This window comes from Microchirus variegatus (assembly GCF_963457635.1).
Source record: "Microchirus variegatus genome assembly, chromosome: 13".
NCBI classification, from domain to species: Eukaryota; Metazoa; Chordata; class Actinopteri; order Pleuronectiformes; family Soleidae; genus Microchirus; species Microchirus variegatus.
Window position 1 is genome coordinate 19,566,766 of NC_139814.1, and position 25,107 is coordinate 19,591,872.

A 25,107-nucleotide genomic window follows, 5' to 3' on the forward strand; every position below is an offset into this window, starting at 1 on the left:
AAACTGCCTGTAAACGGGAGATGACTGAATGTATTTACTGGGGTTAGTATGACCTGAGGTCATTTATCTTGACCTTTTCACCCAGGGCAAAAGTCAACATCCAGTAATAGTGACTTCTGAATAGGGCTGTTAACTGTGAATTCATTTGGGAAGCGCCAAATAGACTTAACCGTGTTGAAATAACAGTTTAACTCTGTATATTTAGAATTGTCATCAGCGTTGGTGTTAATTCGACACGCTCCGTGTTACTTTCACACTGTAAGATTTTAGACGACAGAGGAGCGATGACATCATGTCTCTCAGAGGTGATCCGGGCGTCTCCGGTAACCACAGTAACCGTGGACAGGGAAAGTTGTGTTTCTGTGTGGACGAGGCCTGAAGCTGAGCCCACACGTGAGAGAGGATAGAGGACAGAGACACACACACACACACACACACACACAGCTGAATGCTAGTGCTGTTGTTGGCTTTGCAGTGCGATGTCGTCCACTCATGATTACTTTGTGTTTGCACAGTGTCGGCCTTTTAAAAACACTGCGGCTTATTTAAGTGAAATTGTGCTTGTAGAGAAACGTGTTTATTTTTCAGTTTCACTGTGTGAATAATCATCATCATCATAATAATAATGTGAGTCAGGTCAGCTGACTGGAGCGTCACTGCAGTAACTGGATGACTTGTGTGGTGACTGTGTTGCGGAATGTGTTTCCACAAGTGCAAGAAAGAAGCCAAAGCTGTCGACGCTGCGTAAGATACTCTGTCATTCACTGTATATGTAACACGCACACACACACACACAGACACACACACACATGGCACAGCACAAAGAGATGTTGTCATGTACAATAACTGTGAAAGAGACTGGAGATGAAGAGTGAAGGAAAGGGAGGATGTTGTTGTTTTTGTTGAAGAGCGCACAGACGGTGAAAAATGGCGTCCAGCGTTATCTATAAATCAGTGGCGGTTGTTTTTGTCTGGAACATGGATAATTATGTGAAACTGAAACGCTGTGATAGTGTTTTTATTGTACACATGAAAGTGATTTATATCGCCCAGCAACTAACTCACGACGAGTTGTAACAAACAGTACCATTTATAGACTGTAGGGGGCTGCTTTGTGTTACTTTAGCTTCTTTTATTAAACGATAGATAGTATCTGACATTAAAGGGAACAACTTTTACTTGACTTTTGAGTGAGAATAGTTTAAGTCTGTGAAACTGCTATCACTGAGAAAGAACTCTATTTCTGTGTATTTTATTTTACAGTATATCACAATGTGTATGTCACAATATCAGTATTTACAATCTTAAAGAAACCTTTAAAATTGAACACATATGTGTGTGTATATGTATGTATATATTAGTATATATGTGTATATATAAACGTATATATATATATATATATATATACCGGAGTCCAGGCACCGTTTACCAGTTAGCTCCGTTAGCTGCATTAGCTCCTTTAGCGGCCTTTAACGCGCCTACAGTCGAACTGGAGCGGTCTGTTTATTAAACGAAAAGAGCAGCGCTACAAATAACTAGCGTACCTGTGCGCTGCTTATGTGTGCCTCTGTTTTTAAAGTTTAGTGTTACTTTAAAAGACTAATTTTAACAATCCGGAGACACGGAAACATGACGTCACACATGTCTTTTTCCGGTCAGTCATCATGGAAATACGTTAGCGCCATACGTTAGCGTGCATTAACGTTGACGCCGTTAACCGCCGCTATTGCGTTAACGCGCCGCGCACTAGTATATGTATGGATATTGTATGTCTAAAATATTTTTGATAATGCTTGTAAAGTTTTGGCCCCAGCTTTGTCACTAAAACACTGGAAACACAAAGAGAGCCACGAGCGATTAGTAGTTTTTCAGCCGGATCATTGAGTCGTTATCCGACATCACAGCTGATCTACTCTTTCTTTCTTTTTTTTTCTTCTTTTCGTTTAATCCCTTCATGTTCTATGTTACGTTGAGCCCGTGAGTGACTTCATGATGGCTAAAGGCTCTTCCAGTTGCCGAGAATGAATAAGTCGCAGTGGCGGCGGTGGTGGTGACACAGATGAGAGGAGCGAGACTGTGGATTTCTGTCTATTTCTGTTCTCGGGCCTGAGGTTAAAACACTCAGGAGTTGCACAGATGTTGTTGCCAGATGTGGATCAAACTGTGACCTCATCTTACTGAGCTTCGACTTTTTTTTTTTTTCTACCCCCCTCTTTCTTTTTTCGGAGTTGCTTGCACATGTGAGAGCTCGCACACACGTTTGTTGTGAAAGAGTGGAGGTGTGTCAGACTGGCTGAATACCACTGCTGTCTTACTAATATGTTTCCACAGTTACGCAGCACTGGTGCCAAATCTCACTCCGTGTGTGCGTGTTCTCCGCTTTCACTCGACAATCAAAGAGACGCTGTCTGTGGCCAGTACGTATTTGATGTGCATGTTTGTCACCAATCGAGTTTTGTGCCAAGTCCTGCCATTTTAGTCACTGTTGCTGCCGCTCGGCGAGTCAGTGACTCACAGATTCACCACCAAAAACATGGATTTTTTAACAGATGAAGCATACATTTCCGCATGTATTGTGGCTTTAAAACAACAAAAAAATCTTCAGTCGACCTCTCCCTGTTTATTTTTAGCACCGCACATCACCCAGCGCTGCACACCCTTGGTAGGTCACCTGCCAATGTTTGAAGCCTATAAAGTGAACTGTTGGACATTTGGACGGTGATTAACAGACACACAGACAGACAGACAGACGTCTCCTCCTGCATTTATAGATTATTCTAATCTGCGGCAAAGCGCAGACGTGTCAGAGAGTGTCTTTGATGTCTGGACGTTCTGTCAAACGCTCTTCACCTGCTTCACCTACACATGAACTCACTAAAAGTAGAGGCAGCGCTAAGTGCTATAGAGCAAAATGGGATTGTGACTCAGCTCAACTCTACTCTGTTTTTTTTCTTTTTTGTTGCTTTTCCATTAGCGAGAGTACCTGGTACCTGATGTTACCTGCTCTGGCGAGGTTCAGAGTGAACAATGGCAAACTTTAGATCAGTGAAAAAGACTTAAAGGGGACATATTATGCAAAATGAACTTTTTAATCATTTAAATCCTTATATTTGGAACTCTTGACGCCCTATTAGTCGCCAAAGTGTGAAAAAAGATGACTCACCTATGTTTTTGTGGTCCACCTCAGTCTCAGTACAGGAGATGAAACACGTGACGTTGACTTCCGTGCTCATTGGGACGTCACAAGATGCTAAATTCCTGGAATTGTTGTCTCACGGAGCTCTGCTTTGTCCATAAAACATGCGAGAGTGCTGGCGAGGGCAACGGTATCCGAAAACCAGAAGTCCGCAAAGTCCGTGAAAAGTTCTCTTCTTGGCTCCACAGTGCAGCACAGAGTACTACACAAACTTCCAGCCTCAGAGGATTTATCTGTCCAGTGGACATATGTTATATATGACGACAATGTGCCTGCTAGAGCCTGCAAATGATCACTTTTACAAATGCTAACTGCTGCTACCAGGGAACAAGGTTAACTTGGAGAAATAGGATATAACATGACTCCTTTAAAAAAAGTACTGAACGGTTCTGTTAACAAATCTTTTAAATGAACTGATTCTAATGACTCAATTACAACGAAAACAACTTCACTAGTTTTGTGTGTTTGTGTTGCGTATAAAAACCGCGTCACAGCAGTTTCCTGCAGCCATGCTATGACGACCCCGCCCACTTTGAGGAGGAGCAATGAAGTCCTGGAAAACGACGTGACTGATACCAAACCGAGTCGAGTCGAGTTGAGCCGAGTAGAGCTAGAACTGGATGATGGAAAAGTCTGACTGTCAAGAACCATTTTCGAATTTCTGGAGAACATCTGGACGCAAATCTGCGGACGTTCTCCAGAGTTTGTGACGAAACGAAACGTGTTCATGTAAACAGTCGATCTGATCATGACTTCCTGGTCATGTGCAGTCACATGTCTGATTCTCCGTTGTTTCCGTTCTGTTGCTGCTCTATGTCCATTCCAAAAGAAGAGAAGGAGGAAGAGGAGGACAGTGTGAGGACGAGCAGAATTTGTTTTTACGATGGAAACGGGTCAGAAGTGACCATTTTCCATCTTCTGCTTCTACTTCCGACTGAACACCGAGCACCACAGTCCGATCGTTTCCTTTTGTGTCCGCGTGAACAACGAAATTGTAAATTCCAGTCGTCATGAAGACATTTCCGCATGCTGAAAACACAGCTTCAGTGAATTATACAGAGCTTTTCCTGCTGGAGAAGAACTTTCTCACTCTCAGTCGCTCTGGAAAGTCTCCAGAAAACGTCTAAAGATTCAGTGAACACGTCTGAAAGCAGCTGTAACAAAGTTTCACTTTGTCAGGACTCGACCCAGGATGTTTTTTCCTGACCATGCACACAAGCATTTAAATACAACACTGGTGATTAAAATGCCTGGAATATTTTCATCATGTGAACACAAGAGCGGTTGTTTTCTGATGATTATTGTGTGACAGTTGTTTTATCTGCGTGTGAACAGCATCCCCCCATCAACTCTGCATAAATGTGTGTTTTTGTGCATTTTTCTTGTGGGTTTTATCGCTCTGAGAGCAGGAGGTCATGTGGTGTCGGCATGATTAGACAAAGTAAAACAAAAGCGGCGTATTTTAGTCTGAAAAATATCCTTCAGTGTTTTGTTTTTAACTTAATTAGGGAAGGCACGATACCCCATTTTTCCGTGTTTTTGCGCCTTTTTAACGATGAAGCTGTTGACGACGCATATGTGCTGATGCATTTGCCATCTACAAGACATTTAAATTCTCCCACTGTGTCACGGATATTCTTATTATCTCCCACAAAGAGGAAACAAAGAGCCCACAACATGACTCTAAGGCTAACATGCTTCGGCTGATTTTCATTTACTTTTTCACAGTCACATTGTAGGATTTAAATATATATATCTGTCCATTATCTGAGTAGTAACATCATCCGTAAATGTAATTTATTTAAATAGAATACATTCAATAGACTATAGTGAAGTAGAAGCCTTTGTTTGGGACCCCTTTTCAGGAGGTGATTCGTTCACATCTGCTTCTCGACTTAGTTTTGGGGTCAAGAAGAAAGCGTTTGAGAGATTTAGTCAAAGTCAAACTATTGTGCATGCGTGTGCACATGTTTTATTATAATTTAAGTAGGTTTTTCCAGTTAAAACTCTGACCTTGTCAGGACCGGTCGTCCTCATGGAGGTAGAACTTGTGGTTAGGGTTAGGGTTGGGGTTGGGGTTAGGGTTAGGCATTAACTAGTTATATTTATGTGTAGGTTTTACCAAATGAATGGAAGTCAACGGCTGCCTCTATTCACCAACCTGTTTCATTTCCGTAGTTGTAGAGTTGAGGGCATTCTGGTTCCCACTCGGTGACACACCTTCAAAGCTGGGTGTTGAGTGTCAAAACCTCATTCTTCACCCTCTTGACTTGCGTCTGCAGCGGTGGAAGCCGAGGCCGAGGAATCTTTTGTTCTGCTTCTATTTCTTCCACTTCCCCTTTCTTCGCCACTAAATTTGGCTTCCTGCCCTCTGGGCTCTGCTCCTTCTTCATCCTCTCGTGTTTCGTCTGACAGCAGACGGAACGCTACAGTGGCTCCGTATCGCGGGGGTCAGTCCGCTGGTCCTCCAGCTCTGAGTGTGTTCTTCACAGACGACGCCGTTTTGCCAACGGAGCTTTGAATTCCTAGATTTGATGTATGTGCTGTGACTTTTTATTGGTTTTCTTTCCATTTGCTGTTGCAAAGCTTATCTTGGTGTCTTTAACCCTTGGAACACAGGGCGTTTCCGCTGCTTTTTTTCCCGTTGTTGCGTTAAAACGTACAGTATGTGCTATATAGAGTGAATTATATCAATTTTTTCAACACAACCTAGCTGATCTGATGAAAAGGTACTCGTTTTGTGAACAAAAACAAAAGAAAAAACGGTCTGTTTTTGCGACTTCTGCACAATTCTTGCTACTTTATATCACTACTAAAAATGCAAATCATAAAATGAATCAACACGTAAGAAGCCTGAATATGTGACCTATAAACACACACACACACCTCCAGGATGTCCATATAAGGAGTTGTGTATTGTTCCCATGATCCAAAAGTACAGGTTTGATGAGTGTAGCACCGCCTACATGTGCAGTATGCAGTATATAATAATAATAATGAAAATAATGGCTGCTGGACAATGTTTCTGAATTTACAAGAATGATTTTATTGTTGAACTTTTTTTTTTTTTTTAAATACATGTCGTCTAAAATGGGTTGTGACTGTAAGTGTGCGAACCGTCACCTGTAAAATCAATTTTATTTGCTTAAGCTTGTCATGTGATTTTTAGCCAAGGGCTATTATTAATGTCATTTATCTATCATCGATGTCATTATTCATAACGATTACGATTGTGGTTGCACCTGTGTTTATGTTGTCGATCGTATCTAATCTCGAGGAATTTGTTGATTAGAAAATACCTGAGATAATCCAGAGAGTTTCAGTGAATCCATCATTATTTCAATATCTGTGTGGTCCTGTTAGATGGTAGGAATAAAGAAAATGTAGAAACCTTTGTTGTGTAATAGTAAAAGTAACCATTCGAAACACAAAAATACGCCATCACATTGTCATAAAGTGTAGATACATCCACTGAGTTTCCACAGAAAACACCCTTCGCTGTGTTTTTGAAGTAAACGAACAGCTGTAACTGTGCAGAGCTCCTCTGCCTGTTTGCTGATCCAGCTGTTGAGAAAGGCTGAGCGTTGTTTCGGGGTCAGAGAAATCAATCTTGCCGGGGCCCCAGCTGTTGGGCGGAGACGAGGCCAGCGTGCACAGGGACGGCCTGACCACCCGCTGCATCCGACCGCGTCGGCAATCTGAGGAATTCAGCCTCCGCTTTAGTGACGGTCGAGTGTCGTCGCAGTTTTGATTGAGTCTTTCCGTTACACGTCGAATTCTTGACTGGACGTGAATATAAAACGGGATAGTTTTTTTTTACTGCATGCTTTTTCTAAATGGTGAACTCGGAGGTGAACTTCACAATCGACGACATCCACTAAAGAGCAGCTGTGGCTTCCATGGTCGCTCCCAAAGTCGTTAGCACGTCGAGAAAAACGACAACAAGCACGTTTTCCCGTCGCTCTGCGTGCGTCATTCTGACCGTTGGTCATGTCGGTGGTTGTAGGTCTGTCCAATACATGCTTACAGAAGCCTTTTGATTTGACGTCCACAGGCCACGCCCCTTTCCCAGACCCATACTCAATCTTCTCCTCCGTCTTTTTCTTTGTTGGTTTAAGCTTCAGATTTTTAATTTTGCACTTCGAAAACACAAAATTCACAATAAACCAGGTAACTACTGTTTTATAATATAATATAAGAGCTAAATCTAGTGATTCCTCAGGAAAACTGTTTACTGACATAAATCAAATAATAGTCGTAGAAGCGCATTTTTACACTTTGCATAAACATTCATTCCAACACAGTTCTTGTTGCGACCCCTGGAGTCGCCCCCTGGTGGCTATTCAGTATATTTGTTACTACTGGGTTAGCTTTTTGGAGGACAACAAAAGACCGACTCTGTTTTTGTTATTAACATCTACAGCAGTCATACACTTATATTGTAGTATGTTCTGTGAATGTTATACACTGCACCTTTTTTTTAAACGTGTGCTGCAATTTCCTGCATTATAAATATTTGATTTGAACAGATGCAACAAATGAAACAATCTGTGCAAACCTGCACTCACACACTGTGTATGTTTACACTTTACTGTGTGTGTGTGTGTGTGTGTGTGTGTGTGTGTGTGTGTGTGTGTGTGTGTGTGTGTGTGTGTGTGTGTGTGTGTGTGTGTGTGTGTGTGTGAATGCCTGGACGTTGGATTCTTTTTATGAGGAACAATTTAATTTAATCGTCCACTGTGTTCCATATGCCGTCATTATTTGTGTGTCTGTGTTTGCATGTGTGTGTGTGTGAGAGTTTTCCTTCAGCTCGTGAGGGTTGAGCCTGTGTGGTATCCAGGTTCCTGCCCCAGAGACGTGGAAAGCGACCAATCAAAATCAGCATCTCTGTAGAAAATCCTAGAGTGCCTATTACTGACCTATTTGCAGTTTGACAGCTTTTTTTTTTTCACTCTCTGTGCAAACTCTATCACTGAGAACACACACACACACACACACGGAGTCACATCAAGTTACAACAACATACATCTTTCTCTTATTGAGTTACATGGAGCAGCTCTTCTTTTACACAATGATCTATTCACACCAGTTTCTCATCATTTCATCCTTTGTTCCTCCTCTTTTTTTTTATATAACTTGTTCTATTTAGTTGAAATAAAACACTTAATTATTCCAAAACACATAATACATTCTTTCAGTTCTACTTAAAGTTCTATTTTAAGACGTTTATTCTTATGTCACAGAGAGAAAAGTGGAGATTCTTGTCATGCACTGCCTGATAACAGTACATCATTATCAGCATTTGGATTGAACTCTTGTTATGTTTGCTTTATCCTTTTTTTAAGCTTTTAAAGCTCGCTCGTAATTTCTTGTCCTTGTGTCGTAAAAAACGCGAGCGCTGTTGTTTCGGTCAGAACAGAACCGCAAAGAACGAAGTCGGTAACCATGGAAACTTTGCTCGAGGTTATGTGAGGTCGCACATTTACGACCCATCGCCCCAAAGCTGGAAGGACTTCCTCGCTTCTGGGATGGAATGTGAGATTGTGTACGCATGAGTAGAACAATCGCACACACACACATGCATGTACACTGGTGGAAGACCTGCCCTTACGGGTTTCTGCCACTAGGGGTGAGAGTGAAGGGTCATCAAGCACAGACTATTTACTGATGTGGTCAGATTGTTGATGAGGGGATAAGATTGAAAAGCAGTAAAAATGACTCCATAAGAGGCAAAGTATGGGCATTTTGTTCTGGAGTAAGTTTGTTACTCCAAGTGGATTTGACATTACACAGGGTTCCCACGGGTCCTGGAAATCCTTGTGAAAATCGCATCAAATAGACATGGCTCATCGACAGAAGTTAAGTTGATATTTTTTGTTTCAACGCCACCTACCGATCCATGCTTGGTCATTGAAATCCTTTGAAAATGGTCAACACCCTTGACAGTTTTTGGAAATTGAAAGTGCTTGAATTCTGTGCAAGAGAGAAGTGACGTTGATATTTTAGGTCAATGTCTCCCTTGTTTTTTTACGACGCCACCTGCTGTTTCATGCCCTGCGTTGCTTGATGAAGACGAGGCCTATGTGGAGTCATAGTTACTAGAGTTAGGGTTAGGGTTAGGGTTGCGATTCCATTCACAACAATGACCGAGTAACGTTAAGCAAGAGGAACAAAAATGATGACGTGATGTCTGGGAAATTAAAACTCCAAGATCTCTGTCTCACCAAAGAAAATTTGGCCAAGATCCCAAGGACTCTCAACTTCACAAATCGATAAAAGTGGATGTCATGGACGAAGCAAGTTGTACTCCCATCTTAAGCTGTGTCAGCACATTCAGTCCTTGAATTTGAGGGAATTGGTCCTGGAAATCCATTGAAAAGTCCTTGGATTACATAAAAAGTCAATCCAGATGCATGTATCTGTGTCTGGGCACCCCATGCCCTTGACCAGTCCAGTTACCAGCCCACTTCCTTGGCACCAAAAGCAGGTCAAGGGCAGAACAAAGCTCTTCTCCCATATTTTCTAGAAAAGAACTCCCAGAGACAAAGTCAGGGCAGTTCTTCTTTCAGAGCGCGTGTGCGTGTGGCTCCCAGGATTAAGTTTTATGACGTGACTATTTTCGTACAAACATTTACACATCACTGTGGCAGAAGGACTACTGACGTTCACTTGCCAAGCGGAAAAATCTGCCCACGTGTTGGCGTGTGATGGTCCCACGGTCATTTCAGACCACACGCTGTACTTACCTCCGGTTTGACCGCCCGCTATGCTGCAGCTAACTCCTTCTTGCCCACCTGCGAAAAAGGTTCGTCTTCATCGCTCGCACGGTGTCACCTTATTGAGAATAAGTGCAACCTGGCTCGGTATCTGGCTTCCGTCCCGGTTCCCTCCCGTCCCTGGAAAAAAGCGAGTGTTTGCTGCAGTGAACTGGGCAGTTCTGCGAAACTGCGAGGCAGAAAATAGCCGGAAGAGTTCAACCACCAGGACTAATGAGCAAAACATTTGTTCCTCAGAAAACTTTCTGTCAGAGCCGAGCTTTTACAGTGCGGTGGTGTGTGCTCTATGAATAGGCTCAGCTTTGAGGTGCACGGCCGGACTGTTTTATCGCCCTTGTTTGTGTCAAGTATACGAAACAATTATGGCTTAGACAAAATGGATTAAATTAACTCTTTACCAGTCAAGTATTTACAGTCTCTGAAGGTTAAAAATACAACAAAACGTCACTTCCTGAATTCATTATTGCTGTGTCCAGAACTGCAAAATCCCTTCCTCCACCAGCAAAAAGCCTCCACCACAGTCACGGAGTCACGACATCGTGCAGAGGAACCAAGCTTTCCAGGTTCAGATTAAGGACAGAGGCCATGTCACTGCCAGACGACACTGTGTTACAGCACAGACGGATTATAGTGCACGCATTGTGCTTTCAGGGATTGTGTTATCGTTAATAACAAGAGAACACGATTCAGCTGAATGTTACACGCGTATGTGCTGAGTCACCACAGTTGCCGTTAAAATCACAGCAGATGTTACATCACGTCCTGTTTTCTTTGAAGATATTTGGCGTTTTAGTCGCCTTAGAAACCGGGTCACGACCCTGGACCCTTTTTGCTGTGAGGCAATAGTGCTAGCCACTAACCCGCCGTGTGGATCGCATCATAATGTATTTAATTAAACAAACGACAACATTCAAACACCTCTCACTTCGTTAGAGACTGGATTATGTGTCGGTAGCATCCATCTGCAAATGGCAAAAGAAGGGGCGGGGCTGTATGTGGGCGGGGCTATTAACAAGGGGGCGGGATTAAAAGTTGTCCAAAGTACACAGAACCACACAAGAAGTCAAAAGTAGCAAAATAAAAGCACAAACACAGATCAGAGTCACATGATAAGGGTTAAGGTTGGTCAACTCTGCGATTTAAGTTTGAAAAAAAAAATTAGCTGATATACAATATTGTAATCGGTCAGATGCTTCACTGTGCGCAGACTGATATATGTCAATAAGAATTAGCAGCAGCTTTATTAGTTGTTTTGGGCTGTTTTTATATCTGTTATTGTCTTTCAAATGACAGCTAAAGTTTGTTTTTTAACAGCCTCCAAAGTGAATTTGTCTTAAATGACAGTTGATACTCGAGTTTGAGATATCGGTGTTGGTATCAGACAGGACAAAATGTTAATGTGCCATCATTAACATTCATAACCATAACATGTGATCACATCATTGCTCTTGTTTCATCGACCATCTTTGACGACAAAGTATCGCGTTGACTTGTGACTTCTCGTGAGGCTCTTTGTGATTTAGGTCAGCTCGTAGTCTCGCCCTCTGCTTGTAGCTCCGTCTCTCGGGAACAGCTCAGCTGACGCTGTGGGGAAGACATCGGGAAAGGAAGGGCGTGAGTTGCTATGGATTTCGGTTTGTCTTAACAATTGAGCGCTCAGGACCTGTCTGTAGCTCAGATGTGTGACAAATCATGTCAAAAAAAAATTCCATCTGGTGATGCAATTATTTATCAGTCCCTCCTTTTTTTTTTTTGTCCCAGGAGGCAGCTGTGGAAGGAAACTTCCCAACATGAGCTGCAGTTTGTTTCAGACTGAACAGAAGGCTTTTTCCTCGTGGATCAAACATAGTTAAGAACAAAGAGTTTTCGCGTAGTTCGCAGTTTTAACTTTGCCACACCTGCTTCAGGTGAAATGTCAGAAATCACGTGACGGCATGGAGCAGCAGTACACGCTCTAATGATATTTAAAAATGAGGTTTTTCCTACACTACTGCTTTTGGTTTGTTGCACAGAAAAGCTACCACCACTTTGTTTAAAGATAAGGAAATAAACCTATTGTTTATTTACACCAAATCCCATAGAGAAAATCAATGATTTTTTTTTATATCAGGGCATAATATGATGTAAAAAACTGGACTTTGGTGTGGTAGAGTGAAAAGGGTGTTAGATTTGAAGTGAGGAGCTGAAATCTCTTTGTCCTCCCTCGCCTCGGTGCAGAGGACAAACCAGGAGAGCTCACGGCACAGTCGGCACTGAAGGTGCCTTTAAAAGTTTAACTATGAGCTATTTTTCTGAATCCAGGGTTCATTTTAAACAAAGTTTTAATGAGAGGAACAGCTGGTTGCTGTTTGTTCTCCAGTCTGGTGTCATTAAAAGCACCACAACAATATAAAATAATTATATATAAGCAATAACGACATAAGCATCAGGCAGTGGAAAACACGATGACGTCGCTGTTTCACCTGTGACTTTTTTCACTAAATCTGTTTCCAAAACTTTGTGGATGTTTCTGTGTATAATGTACTTTTTAATCGTTGGATTGCACACACAAAAAAACACCTGCTGTAGCCTTGGTCCTCGTGTCCAGATCCACGTCTTGAAATAACCTAAAGAAAAGCAGCAGCTCGAGGTGTGTTTACTGAAAACAGTGACCAGCTGCTGGTAAATTATGGAACAAGCTTCATTGGTTATTGATTTGTTGAACCACATGAAATGTGTGAACGTTTCTGTTGCTTCTACATGAGGTGGTGAGTCTCCACTGAACTGTGGCTGAATTTATAACCGTCAGGTTTTTGAAATTTTTTAAGAATATTTTGTGTTGCTTTATCTTCTTGTTAATCTCTTGTAAAAAATGATCCTTTTCTATCCTGTTCTACTGCTGCCTCCTTCACTGACCTTTTGTTTCTCACGTGAATCCACGCAAAGGATTTCAAACACCGAAGAAACAAAATAACACAAGTCAACGTACAGGTGTTGTTGATTTTTAAAAGCAGATTTTGTCTACGGGCTTTGGTGAGAGACGTGTGTAACATACGTGCAGCCTTCAGGTCACATCGAAACTCAAAATGATGTTTAGATTGTCCACTGTGGGCTACTGTAGAAACATGGCGGACCAAAATGGCCGCCTCTGTAGTGCTGACCCTGCTCCTGCATTATATTAAAAACTAAAATTCACACAATCAGGTGAATGTAGACTTCTGAAAAGTTTGATTTTCTCTGAATTGTACACAGAGGACCTTTAAGTAGACATAGATTTGATAGATTACAGAGTTTTAGTTTTTAGTTGTCTGTGTCTCAGGTTCAACGACCACACTTGAAAACCTTAAACATCGTCTTTAATTTGTTGAAAACAGATACAAAAATAACCGTGAGCAGCAGCCATGCAGATTCCTGTTCTCGCCCTCGCTCTGTCGCTGCCGCGGTGACAGTAATGTATGAAGATGGATGTGACACTGATCTGATGATGTTGATGATGATGATGATGATGATGGTTGGGTCAGTGGTGAGACGGACGGCACAGCTGCTCCGTGGTCTGGTGTGAGCCCGGCTTCCCTGTGGCTCGGCCTAGGTCAGTGTCACCGTTGGGGATCAGCGGCAGCAGCTGATCAGTGCTGACACACACCAGTGGACATGTCCTCTGTCTGTCTGTCTGTCTCTCAGGACAAGCTAACACACACACACACACACACACACACACACACATACATTCTTATACAGTAGTCAGCGTGAGGACACCTTAAGCATCGTGAGACCCTTGAAAGTTTTGGGAAATTGCCCTAAATAGACATGGGTCATTGAAAGTGCTTGAATTTTTGTGCAAGAAAGAAGTGAAGTTGATATTTTAGGCAAAGTCTCCCTTGTTTGTTACGACGCCACCTACTGTTTTAAACCCAGCGTTGCTTGACGTTCGTAGACAAGGCCTACGCAGGACAAACGTGGAGTCATGATTACTAGCGCTGTTGTGGACGTTGTCTGTCCGTGGTTGACGTGAGATTCCGCGCAGAACAAATTACGTGATGCCTGGGAAATGAAAATTTCAAGATCTCCGTCTCACCAAAGAAAATGACAAAGACTGACTTTGAACAAGATCCCATTGACGATCACTTGTCCAGATGCAGAGCGTGCTGCAAGTCAATAAAAAAAAATGGACGCCATGGACGAAGATGCCCATCTTTAAGCTATGTCAGCACATTCTGTCCTTGAATTTTAGGGAATTGGACCTGGAAAGTCCTTGAAAATCCTTGTATTTGGCATCAACAAAGCATTCCATTTACATTGGAACACGGAAGTCTGGGAGTTCATCGCACTTCTCTCGCGTTAGCCTTTGTTAGCATTAGAGCTCAGGTAGCTGATGTCACACACACAACCGAGGTAGCGCCCCCTGTCGACGCAGTTCAAACGTGTTATTTTGGTGACTTTGATGTTTGTCATTCTTTGTTCAGTTTTACAGCTGTCAGTGGCACAAACTGTCCACACGAGGCAGCAGCAGCAGATTCATGTGTCCCTGCGATCTAAAAAATAAATGTTGATTTTCTCTCTGGAGCTTATTTAGTTTACAAAAAAACAATTTTTTCACTCAGACACGAGTCTGTAACTGGGAGACAAAGATGTGAACATGTAAAAGATTATTTTTAATAATTTATCTGCTTTATTTTGACGCGGCTCATTATTTAAACATGAAAAGAAAACACATTTCCTTATTTTCTCTGTTTGACATCACCTGAAAGTGTTGTTTAACCAAACTCGATTATCACAAGCATTTATTTAATTTTTTTATTCGACTTGATAAATTAATCAATTCATCACAAATGTGCTAATTAAAAATGAACAGGGTAATTTATCAGGTAAAGTATGCTGCTATATTTGCAGCATCAGTGTAATTATATTCATATTCCACTTCATTCAGTCTTGTTAAAAATGTGATAACGTGAAATATTAAATTGTAATTGTAATCACTTCCTGCCTGCGACTAAAAATAAGTTCTCTCTAATATTTCATGTCGTCCCGGTCGGAAATCAAGCAAAAGACGGATCAGGATACAGAAAAATCCTCTTTATTTTATCAAATACGTTTGTGTTAAAGGCGCGTTTTCATCCAACGACTGACACGAGCGAGAGGAGACGAATCAAAAGCTGCGTCAAACATTTTTTTTAAAATATTTTCTCAGATGAATTCCTCCATCCTTCGCTGGTCTCGTCAGTATTTTTGTCTCCTTCCCCTCCTCCTCCTCCTCCTCTCGCCGCCCCTCCCAACCTCCTCTCCCTCCGCATCCTCTCTCTCTCTCTCTCTCCATGTGAACAGCTTACTGCAGTATCCTTAAAGTCCCTGCCCGTGTCCTGAGTTGTCCTCTCTTACCCAGCATGCACTGCAGCAGCGATCTGGAGCTGTGTGTCAGCTCAGGACGAGCACGCGCTTTTGATGCCGGGGAGGAAGAGGAGGAGGAGGAGGAAGGGGTGGAGACGGAGAGAGAGAGAGAGATGCTCGATGCTTCTTCCTCTGCTCCCTTCAATGGTTTCCCTCAGCGTCTACTGCTGTCATCAATTTGAAAAAAGCCCCCCCCCTCCTCCTCCTCCTCCTCCCTCTCCTCCCTCTCCTCCCTCTCCTCCTTTTTATATTTTTTTAATACTTTTTTCATTCTGGCCCTGAAACGGTGTCCATGAGGCAAAAAAAAAAAAAAGAGAGGAAAAAAAACCTTGTATTGATGCAAATAGAGTCTGAGAGCCGGTGCATTGTCCTGATGTGACCCACGCTCACTCAGAGAGGTGAAGGCAGCAGTGTGTGTGTGTGTGTGTGTGTGTGTGTGTTCTGCCATAAACACTGATCTTGTCAGGACCAGTCTTCCTCATAGAGACCAAAACCTGGTCCGAATGAGGCAGGACGTCATTTCTGAGGAGCTGCTTCTGTTTAGGGATACGATTTGAATCGTGGGGGTTTGTGGTTAAAGTTAGTGTTTGACATTAACTGGTTATGGTTAAGGTTTAGTTTGTCCTAAAATGTATAGACGGTGGTCAATGCAGTGTCCTCAGAAGAATAGCTGCACAAACCTCTGCGTCTCGCTCTGCATGTGCATGTGTGTGTGTGTAAAGTTAGAAGAGCAAAAAGATGCATTTTTGTCCCCTTATTCATCCACAGCTCTCCAATGACGCATCATTTTACTCTCAGCACGACCACACTATTAAACTGTATGTCTCCCACTAAGCTCTACAGTAACACACATGTATACGTATACATATATATATATATATATGTATGTAAATACACATCTTAGTGGGGACCAAAGCAGCTGAACGTCTCTTTATGACGTGTTTGTACAGAATGTTAAAGCAGAATTTCACTTGGTCAAACAGTGGTTTTCTCTTCCTCCGTTAACTGCAATTTGTGTTTCTCGCACGAGCATGATTCTGAGGACGTGCAAAGCCTGGTTTTCCTCTAACAGACTGTAGGGGGCAGTGGAGAGAGCCACCGATCTCGCCGCAACAAGACATTTAACCACACAATCACAATGACTCTGTCGCTGTTAAATCAGGGCCATCTGCTTTAACAGTGACGTGATTTAACCTTTTTTTAGAACACCATCCATCATCTCATTTAAACTCTCTTCCTTTCTTCTACAGAAACAGCAAATTTAAGAGATTCACTTGAATCTTATTAGTGTCTCAAAATCGCTCTTTGTCTCAGTTCATCGTTTTTCACAATAAAAGCATCTGAATTCTGCGTAGCTTTGAAGAAAAGCAGACAATTTACATTCATCTACCAGGCGGCCCCGTTTTGGCCCACAACCCACCAGTTGCTTCGACGGCATTTTTGCATACACAAATACTGTCTTTAGGTCACACGTGGCGCTCGTTTACATCTACGTAATCCCAGCAGAGAAACAGCGTCTCGGGTGACTTTGTGTCGTCGTCGTCGTCTTTCGTCTTCTCACGCTGGTCTCGCGGTCATGTGACCTCGCGTGTCTCCGGTGCAGCGAGGTGAATGCATGAATGAGCTCACCTCGCTGCACTGAAGGGCGAGTAGGAGGCTGAAGAGCAAAAGTACAAGCTGTAAAAAAAAAAAAAAAAATTGCGTCACTTTGTCAAATATAACTCGGATCACCATGGAAACTGGGTAACAGAGTGTATCAGTGGGTGTTTTTTTGTTGTTTTTTTTTTTTATTCTCCTCCAGACAAACACACTTTCGCTCTTTTTCTCTCGTGCAGCACAGACAGAGACACCTGTTGTAGTATTTATTTCTTTTTTTGAGTTGGTGATAAAAAGTCATTGTCACCTGTTAACCACGTAAATGTATCACAGCGTGTGAATTTAATCATATTCACCAGCTTTATCTTCGATAAACAGGTTTATTCTTGCTCACGTTAATATTCTATGTATATTTTTACTACAGATTTTTTAAAAATCTCTTTTTTTATTAATGTCCACTCTCCCTGTGTGAAAAAATAAATGGACGAGTAAAATATTAACACTGTTTTTTTTTTTCAGAGTTAAGAGCAATAAATTACATCTGATGCACAACAAACCCCCGACCCTGAGCACAATATGCAAATGAGCTGCTCGTACAAAGAGGCCGTGATTGTGTCGTATTGTTACGGCTACGCTGTATTTTTTACAACAATTATTCTCTTTTCCTCTCGTGGACGTGCGGCCGCTGCATTCCCCTGATCACATCAGTAAAATGTTCACGCGTCACACTCGTGTGTGTGTGTGTGTGTGTGTGTTGCAGACCGTGGAAAGAGGAAAAGCATTACCATTAGAGCGACCATTAAGTCTGATTACGAGTGATTACCATCTGTCTGAGGAGATGACCAGTCGTCTCCCGCCACGGAGTTAAAGAGATAGTCCAGGTTTGTTCGGACTAGGATTAGGTATGATGAGGTTCATATTCATTGAGAGCGTCTCAGGTCTTGTTTAGACTGGAGCACAGTCTAAGTCGGAGGTTTGAAGCATTATCCACGAACTAATAAACCACGAATGTGACTCGTTTCAATCTGAAAGTCCCGGTGCGCTCAGATAGGATTTCAAAGTGTCTTTCAAAGCGACGCAGGTCCACTTTAGTCAATGTCTCCACTTCCATGCCTGGTCCGTCGTCGTTCCGTCAGTCCGTCGCTCCCACGTGACGGCACGCGGCGCTTCACTTCGGCAAGAGCAGGACAGGAAGTCATAAAAGACAGAATAAAAGTCCATTTAGGACAGAAACTGGCACAGATTCCTGTTTTGTTTGAACTACTTTGATTTGGTTTGTTTGATTTGGGCTTCAGTCTAAACAAGGCCTAAACAAGGCCTTACATACATATATATATGTACATATATGTATATATGTATGTATATGTATATATGTATGGAAATATGTACATATATGTATAGCGATGTTAGCTCACAGGAAAGAGAAGCTGCTGGTTTACAGTGTATACAATTAACAATATTTTCAGTTTTTAGTATAGTTTCTCATATTAGAAAACAGAACAATTGGATTTATAAAATGCTTACTCTCCTGCACCAAAGTCAGGAGCGTCCGCTGCTGCCTCGTGTGGTCAGTTTGTGTCACTGAGGTAAATCTGAATGAAGGATTTCAAACACAAAAGTCACAAAGTCACAAGCCTGACGTGGATCAACATGTGCTGTGATGTAAAATTCCTGATTTTCACCAGTTGGAAATAAAGTCATATTCTTCAGATTTCTTAAGCGAGTGATGACTTTATTGTTGAGTGTTTTTCCCGATGTGACCGTGAACTTTGCATGACTTCAACATAGACTGCCTCTGCTTCCCCTGCACATGTTGTTTTGTCACTGTTTTTAATTCACGCTCATTTACCTCTTAAAGAAAAGAGGAGGAGGAGGAGGAGGAGGGGAGGGTTCCATGTGTGTGTGTGTGTGTCTGACACTCATGGAAAGACATACTGAGTCATTTTGAGGGGCCGCCGGCCTCCAGTCTGCAGGGGGAGAAGAAATGTATACTGGGATATTCCTCCGCCTTTGCTGCAGCGTGGGAGGAAGTATTTGTGGCCGTGACCACATGTGGCAACCACCAGAGGTTAAACGCTTCTTTTAAAAGCCTCAGTGGGAGGCTGCTTTGTTGAGGGAAACGTTGCTTATAGGTCATTTCTGCCAGATGTGGCTCTGTGACCCCCTCGCATACAGTAGGCTCTCGTAAAGAGGTGTTAAGACCTGTGCTGTCACTTGAGAGGAATGATCCTTTTACATATGCGTCTTGTGTTTATGCCTCGCAGGGACTTTAAAGGGATTATTGTGATCTGAGTTGATGCTTTTGGCCGCAAAGAGTTCACGTTTGACTTGCGGTGGAGCAAACTTTTGAAGCAGCCCCCGCGTCGGACGCAGTTTGCCCCCGAGGGGCTTTACAGTCTGGAGAAAAAATGAGGGAAACCTCAGACGGAGCCACAGAGGAGATCCCTCCTCCAGGACGTGCAGTAGAAAACATCACGTTTGCAAAGAATAGAGATGAATAATCCACAGAAATGTGAAATTAATTACAACAGAAACTAGCAGAAGACATGGAATTAGACGTATAATTCACATGTAGAGCTGTCACTGCTGCAGTTTGGGAAGCATTTATCATTATTTATAGTCACTTTTGTTTTGAAATGTCTCTCATCTGAAATGTTTTTTATTTACCGCCCCTAAAAGGGTTCCAAAAGGGTCCTTCTACAAGGGCTGAGGTTCTACCTGGAACCAGTTGCTTCTCAAAAACCCTTTCCCGAAGAAAGAGTTTTTCAAGGGTTCTTGGTAACACTAATGTTTCCAATAAGAACCATTTTGATCCAGAGAACCCTTTAAAACCCCTTTCCTGAATAAAGGGTTTTAAAGGGGTTCTTGGTGGAACCCTCCCAAAGGGTTCCAGGTGGAACCTTTATTAAAAGGTTCTACCTGGAGCTAAAAAGGGTTCTCCTATGAGGACAAGCCAAAGAACCTTATATTGTTGTACTTTGCACTTTTATTTCCAAGAGTGTACTGAATCATGGTTCTCAAACTGTGGTTTCGAGCACCACAAGTGGTACACCAGCTTCCTCTGGTGGTACCTGTAGGACAATCATAAATACTATTTCCCTCAGGTTGTACTTTGTATAAAACCACTGCATCAAGACTCTTTCTTTACACACCGCAGATCTTCACAAGTCGTGTTTCAACCTCTTCTGTTGGTACATTTCCATACTGTTGTTGTGGCTGATTATGTTCTGACCCGTGTGTTTATTTGTGTCTTCGTAGGTGTTTCTCTCGAGGAGCTCAGCGGCTCCTCAGCGCTGCCTGGAGTCGGACTTCACCACTTCCTCTGGTAAGATCTCCACGACGTTGTCGTCGTCATTGTCTTGCTCTCAGCAACAAGTTCCAATGCCGCTTTGTCTGGGTTTGCTGGGTGTGATGTGATTTCAATAACAATAACATATGTACCCTATATCCCCATATATGAGATATATGAGGATATAAAGCTGTGCACAGCTTGTTTCTCTGGACTCGTTTGAGAACCGATAACTACGACTCAGCAGAGTGTTCACCAGTGTGTGTGTGTGTGTGTGTGTGTGTGTGTGTGTGTGTGTGTGTGTGTGTGTGTGTGTGTGTGTGTGTGTGTGTGTGTGTGTGTGTGTGTGTGTGTGTGTGTGTGTGTGTGTGTGTGTGTGTGTGTGTGTGTGTGTGTGTGTGTGCGTGCTCATTTCCAAGAAGTAAACCGAGGAGTCATCCTTTCATAACTGGAAACCACAGACGATCGCAACGTTCTGTCTTCGTCATATTTTAAACACGTGGCTGTTCTGCCGCTCGTTTTCCAGTTAAAGTGTAAAAACAACACGTGTGATAATAAGAAATCGCATTTCCTCGAGAGCTGAGAGAAAACCCTGGTTTTTTTTTTTGGTTTTTTTTTCTTGTCTGATTCCCCAGCATCGTGTTCACAGGATGATTAAGATATCAGATGACAGCAGAAGAAACAACTGTGACTCACTGAAGCACATTTTTAAAGTGAATTCACAATTTCCTGGTATTAGATTTTTGTAATCCAGCCGTCTTTTATGTGCACAGTTTGGAGCTGCAGACGCTGGGGAAGAGTCAGGCTCCGACCTGTTACGGCGTTCCAAGGAAAATATTGGCTTTGAAAAGAATTATCGGATATCAGCACCAAGATCTGCCGATATAATATGACTCAGGGCTACGACAGGAGGCTAAATAGGCGGCTACTTCCTCGACAGAGCGACGCTAGCTCAGTGTAGCGCGAGTCGTCTTTCAACTTGAAGGTTGTGGGTTAGATTCCCAGTTCCGCTACTCTACATGCCCATGTGTCCTCGGGCAATACGGGTGGTTTTGAGTGGTCATCGAGACTAGAAGAGCGCTATATAAATTCAGACCGTTTGGCTTCTATGCTACTAAGTTTCACAACAGAAGAGACTTTTTTGTATATTTATCGTATCGGTTATCGGCCCAATCACTTCCGATATATCGGTATATCAGCATATCAGACGTCGATAAAAAAGTAGCAGACACGGTAATCATCGCATCAGAGCGTGTGTTGTTGAATATTTTTGATATTTACTCACAATAGCCATTAGCCGTTTTAATGAAGCACACGTCATTAGCTTTAATTAATCAGCGGATATTTTTTTGTGCGCTGAGCCTGTAGCTACAGCTCAGTCCACTGCTCCTTCAGGCGTCGTCAGCCTCTTAATAAGAGCAGTGAAAGTTCTGGTGCACTCAGCACCAGCTGTCGCATTTATGAGCAGCATGAAAACCTCAGTGTGACTGACCTAATAACGGCTAATTAAACGGAAAGGCACAAAGAGTTGACGGGGAGTTTTCGTAGCAGCTCTGGAACTGGAAGAACGGTGACTGTGGGCTGAAAACCTTCTCGCAGGAGCAGGAACAATCACGGATAACAGAGATGGTTTGGAGCAACAAAAAAAAAATTCAGGAAATATTCACATTTAAGAAGCTGAAAAATCTGAAAACCTCCTTTGATTGTCAAGCAAAAACCCACTCACATTGATTTATAGAGTATCAAGAGTAATCGTTGCGGCAGTAAACAACACTAATGGTCTGTCGCTCCAGTCTCCAGACATCGTATGTCTGCACTGCTGGTGCAGTTATATATATAGAGTATTTTCAGTAACAAATATGAAAAAATAAAGATGAGGTAAAGAAAAGGTTTCAGTTATTTATCAAGTTTCTTAGAACAAAATTTGCTAGAATTGGCAAATAAATAAATAATGGGACAATCCCATTTATTTATATACAATAATTTGTCTTGGGTTGAGAGACATGTTCCCACCTAGTTTCGTGAAATTTGGTGCAACTTAGTTCTGGCTTTGTCCTACTGGGTTTCACCTCTGGGGGGCGCTACTGAGCAATTTGACCCACTGTTATGTATTCTATTATCCCTAATTCTTAAAAAAAAAAAAAATGGACGCCAATTTTAATCCATTTTCACCAACGTTTAGTACGTCAACAATGTCGTAAATATAATATTTAGTATTTTTAAATATAGTCACTTACAGTAAGAGACGGCAGCAGACATTCTGGGCACGTAATTACAGTTTGAACTTTACTTCAGCCACGTTCCAAATAATATCGCGTTTCGAATAAAGCGTTGACGCGACAGCCCTGACGTCTCCTGTAATGGATCAACGTGTCGGGGGGGTGAAAATGTAGAAAATGCTAACATGAGACACTGAACATCACTAATGGGTGTGCAGGTGATGGCCGGTGCCAGCTGTCAGCCGTTTGTCATGCTCCGCGCCTGTTGTTTCTCGCTGCTGGTCATTATAGCGGTGCATGGATTATTGCTCATAATACTCCCAGTGTGTTATTTTCTCGGCTCTCCTGTGAGGGATCATGATCATGACTGTGTGCAGTGTAACGGGAACACACCGAGCCTTTTTGGCCTGTCACTGTGTCTGTGTGTCTGTGTGTGTGTGTGTGTGTTCTCTCTGGCTGCTTTCGAAAGTTAATGTAATATAATAAGAGCAGTGGAGAGTCCCAAACAAAGCCATCGGGTTGATTCTTCTATCAGCTTGAATTCTTTAATGAAAACACCATCTGCTGTCCTTTTTGTGACACCAGTTGCTATGATGCTGAGCCTGTATCGCGTTGCATTGTGTGTGTGATGTAGCTTCGTAAATTAAGTATTAGAGAGCGCCGCGGGGCACGGTGGTTAGCCTGACGAAGATGATGAGAGTCTTATCTGAATAAAGAAGATGCATTATTGGTCAATTAGCTGTGACTGTTGTCAGTGTTGTTGTCATGATGCAGGCAGACGTTCAGGGAGATTAGTGCAGCAAGACATCTGACATTTAAACTTAGATAAGGTCCTGATGCCCATCTGCAGCCGTCGTTTTTTTAAATTATTATTATTATCGCAGGTGAACACAGCTGCTCGTGCTCCTGTTTACAAGCTTGTTTTGTGTACACGCTCAATTATAAAAGTACCAATTGCCGTGTTTCCATCGTGGTACAGTAAAGCCCCGAGGCTCGTGTTTGCCTTGTGCTCGTGTTTCGACTGAGAACGATGACATTGAACGCGACACAACAGACAACAGTGGAGGACGTTCCAGCAGCTCTGTTTTTCCTGCTCGGTTTGTGGCCGTTTGTCTGTGGACGTTGGAGAAACACCGGTCGCAGTTGACGGTTGTGGGTGGAGCCAGGTACGGTCTAGGTCCACCTTGGCCATTTTACTCTGGTAGATAGATTTAAGGTAATAGAATTCAGATTCCGAATACTTTATTAATCCCTGGGGGGGGGGGGGGGGGGGTGTTTTGAAGGGTGCCAAAGAATGGAACTGGTTATTTTGGTACCTCCTCCACTTGGTGGAAACTTGTCTGCTAATGTGTACCTAAAAGGGTACAAATGGTTGTCTTTCAAGTTTTTAAATTCAGTATCTTAAAACATGTACGTAAGGTACAGAAATGTACCCACTAACAAAAATGAACAATAATCGTCCACATTATTACATTTTGACTAGTGCTGGGCACTAGGTTAATGCGTGTTGATGCGCGACACATTTCCATGACAACTGAACGGAAAAAGACGCGCGTGACGTCATGTTTATGTGCTGCGACACCGGAGTCCAGGCGCCGTTTACCAGTTAGCTCCATTAGCTGCATTAGCTCCTTTAGTGCTGTTAGCGTACTAGCTTAATCAGCGTACCTGTGTACTGTGTATGTGTGCCTCTGTTTTTTTTAAAGTTTAGCGTTACTTTAGAGACTCATTTTAACAATACGACATCACATGCGTCTTCTTCCGGTCAGTCGTCATGGAAACGCGTCATGCACACAAATTTTGACTGATTATTTAAAGCAAATTCATGTGGTTAAGTTACAAACACACACATAAGATGTGCTCTACAGCGGCTGCCACTTTAAACCACAATGTTTTTACAGTAGCCCACTATGGACAAACTAAATATCTTTTGTGTTTTGTTGCTAACTGACGGCTACATAGTTTCTAGTACTCACTTGGAAGAGAACCGTAAAAAGGGGAGGGGGGGGGATTTAGCTGCAACATGTACAAATATGACAACCAGTGTAAAAAATATAACTTTGTTATATAAAACAGTCAGCGGGGACACGTGGAATAAATTCTGTCATCGATTTGCCATCAATTAGAGTAAAACGTGAAAGTCCATCTATTACATCAACCTTGGAACCAGTCTGAGAATTCAGATCATAATTAAGTCACACGTCGCTCTCAATTCCTTCCTGAACTTCACACGTACAGGAAAAGACGAGGTTTTTCTCTCTGCAGATGTGGAGCAGGAGCTTAGTGGTTCAGTCCAGTCCTTATCTCTGTGTGTGTGTGTGTGTGTGTGTGTGTGTGTGTGTGTGTGTGTGTGTGTGTGTGTGTGTGTGTGTGTGTGTGTGTGTGTGTGTGTGTGTGTGTGTGTGTGTGTGTGTGTGTGTGTGTGTGTGTGTGTGTGTGTGTGTGTGTGTGTGTGTGTGTGTGTGTGTGTGTGTGTGTGTGTGCCTCTGTGTGTGTGTGTGTGTGAGTCTCTGCTGGTTTACACTGTGGTGACAACAGCAACAACAGTCAGAACATACAGGTTTAAAGGTGTGTTTGTGGTTCATGTTGTTGTTGCTGTTTTTAATCCTCTCGAATATCAGTTGATCTTGTTTTTGCTGACTTAGGGTTTTGTGGGCGTGTGTGTGT

At 42.5% G+C, this 25,107-nt stretch overlaps 1 protein-coding gene across 2 annotated transcripts in view; it reads left to right on the forward strand.

The window, feature by feature from the left end:
* The window catches only part of thrb (thyroid hormone receptor beta), a 95,164-nt gene that overhangs the window by 40,389 nt on the left and 29,668 nt on the right, over positions 1-25,107 (forward strand). For both annotated transcript variants that reach the window (XR_014592992.1, XM_083899803.1), the window contains exon 2: positions 20,191-20,257. The gene's annotated coding sequence lies outside the window, so the exon portion shown is untranslated. The remainder of the gene's footprint in view (positions 1-20,190; positions 20,258-25,107) is intronic.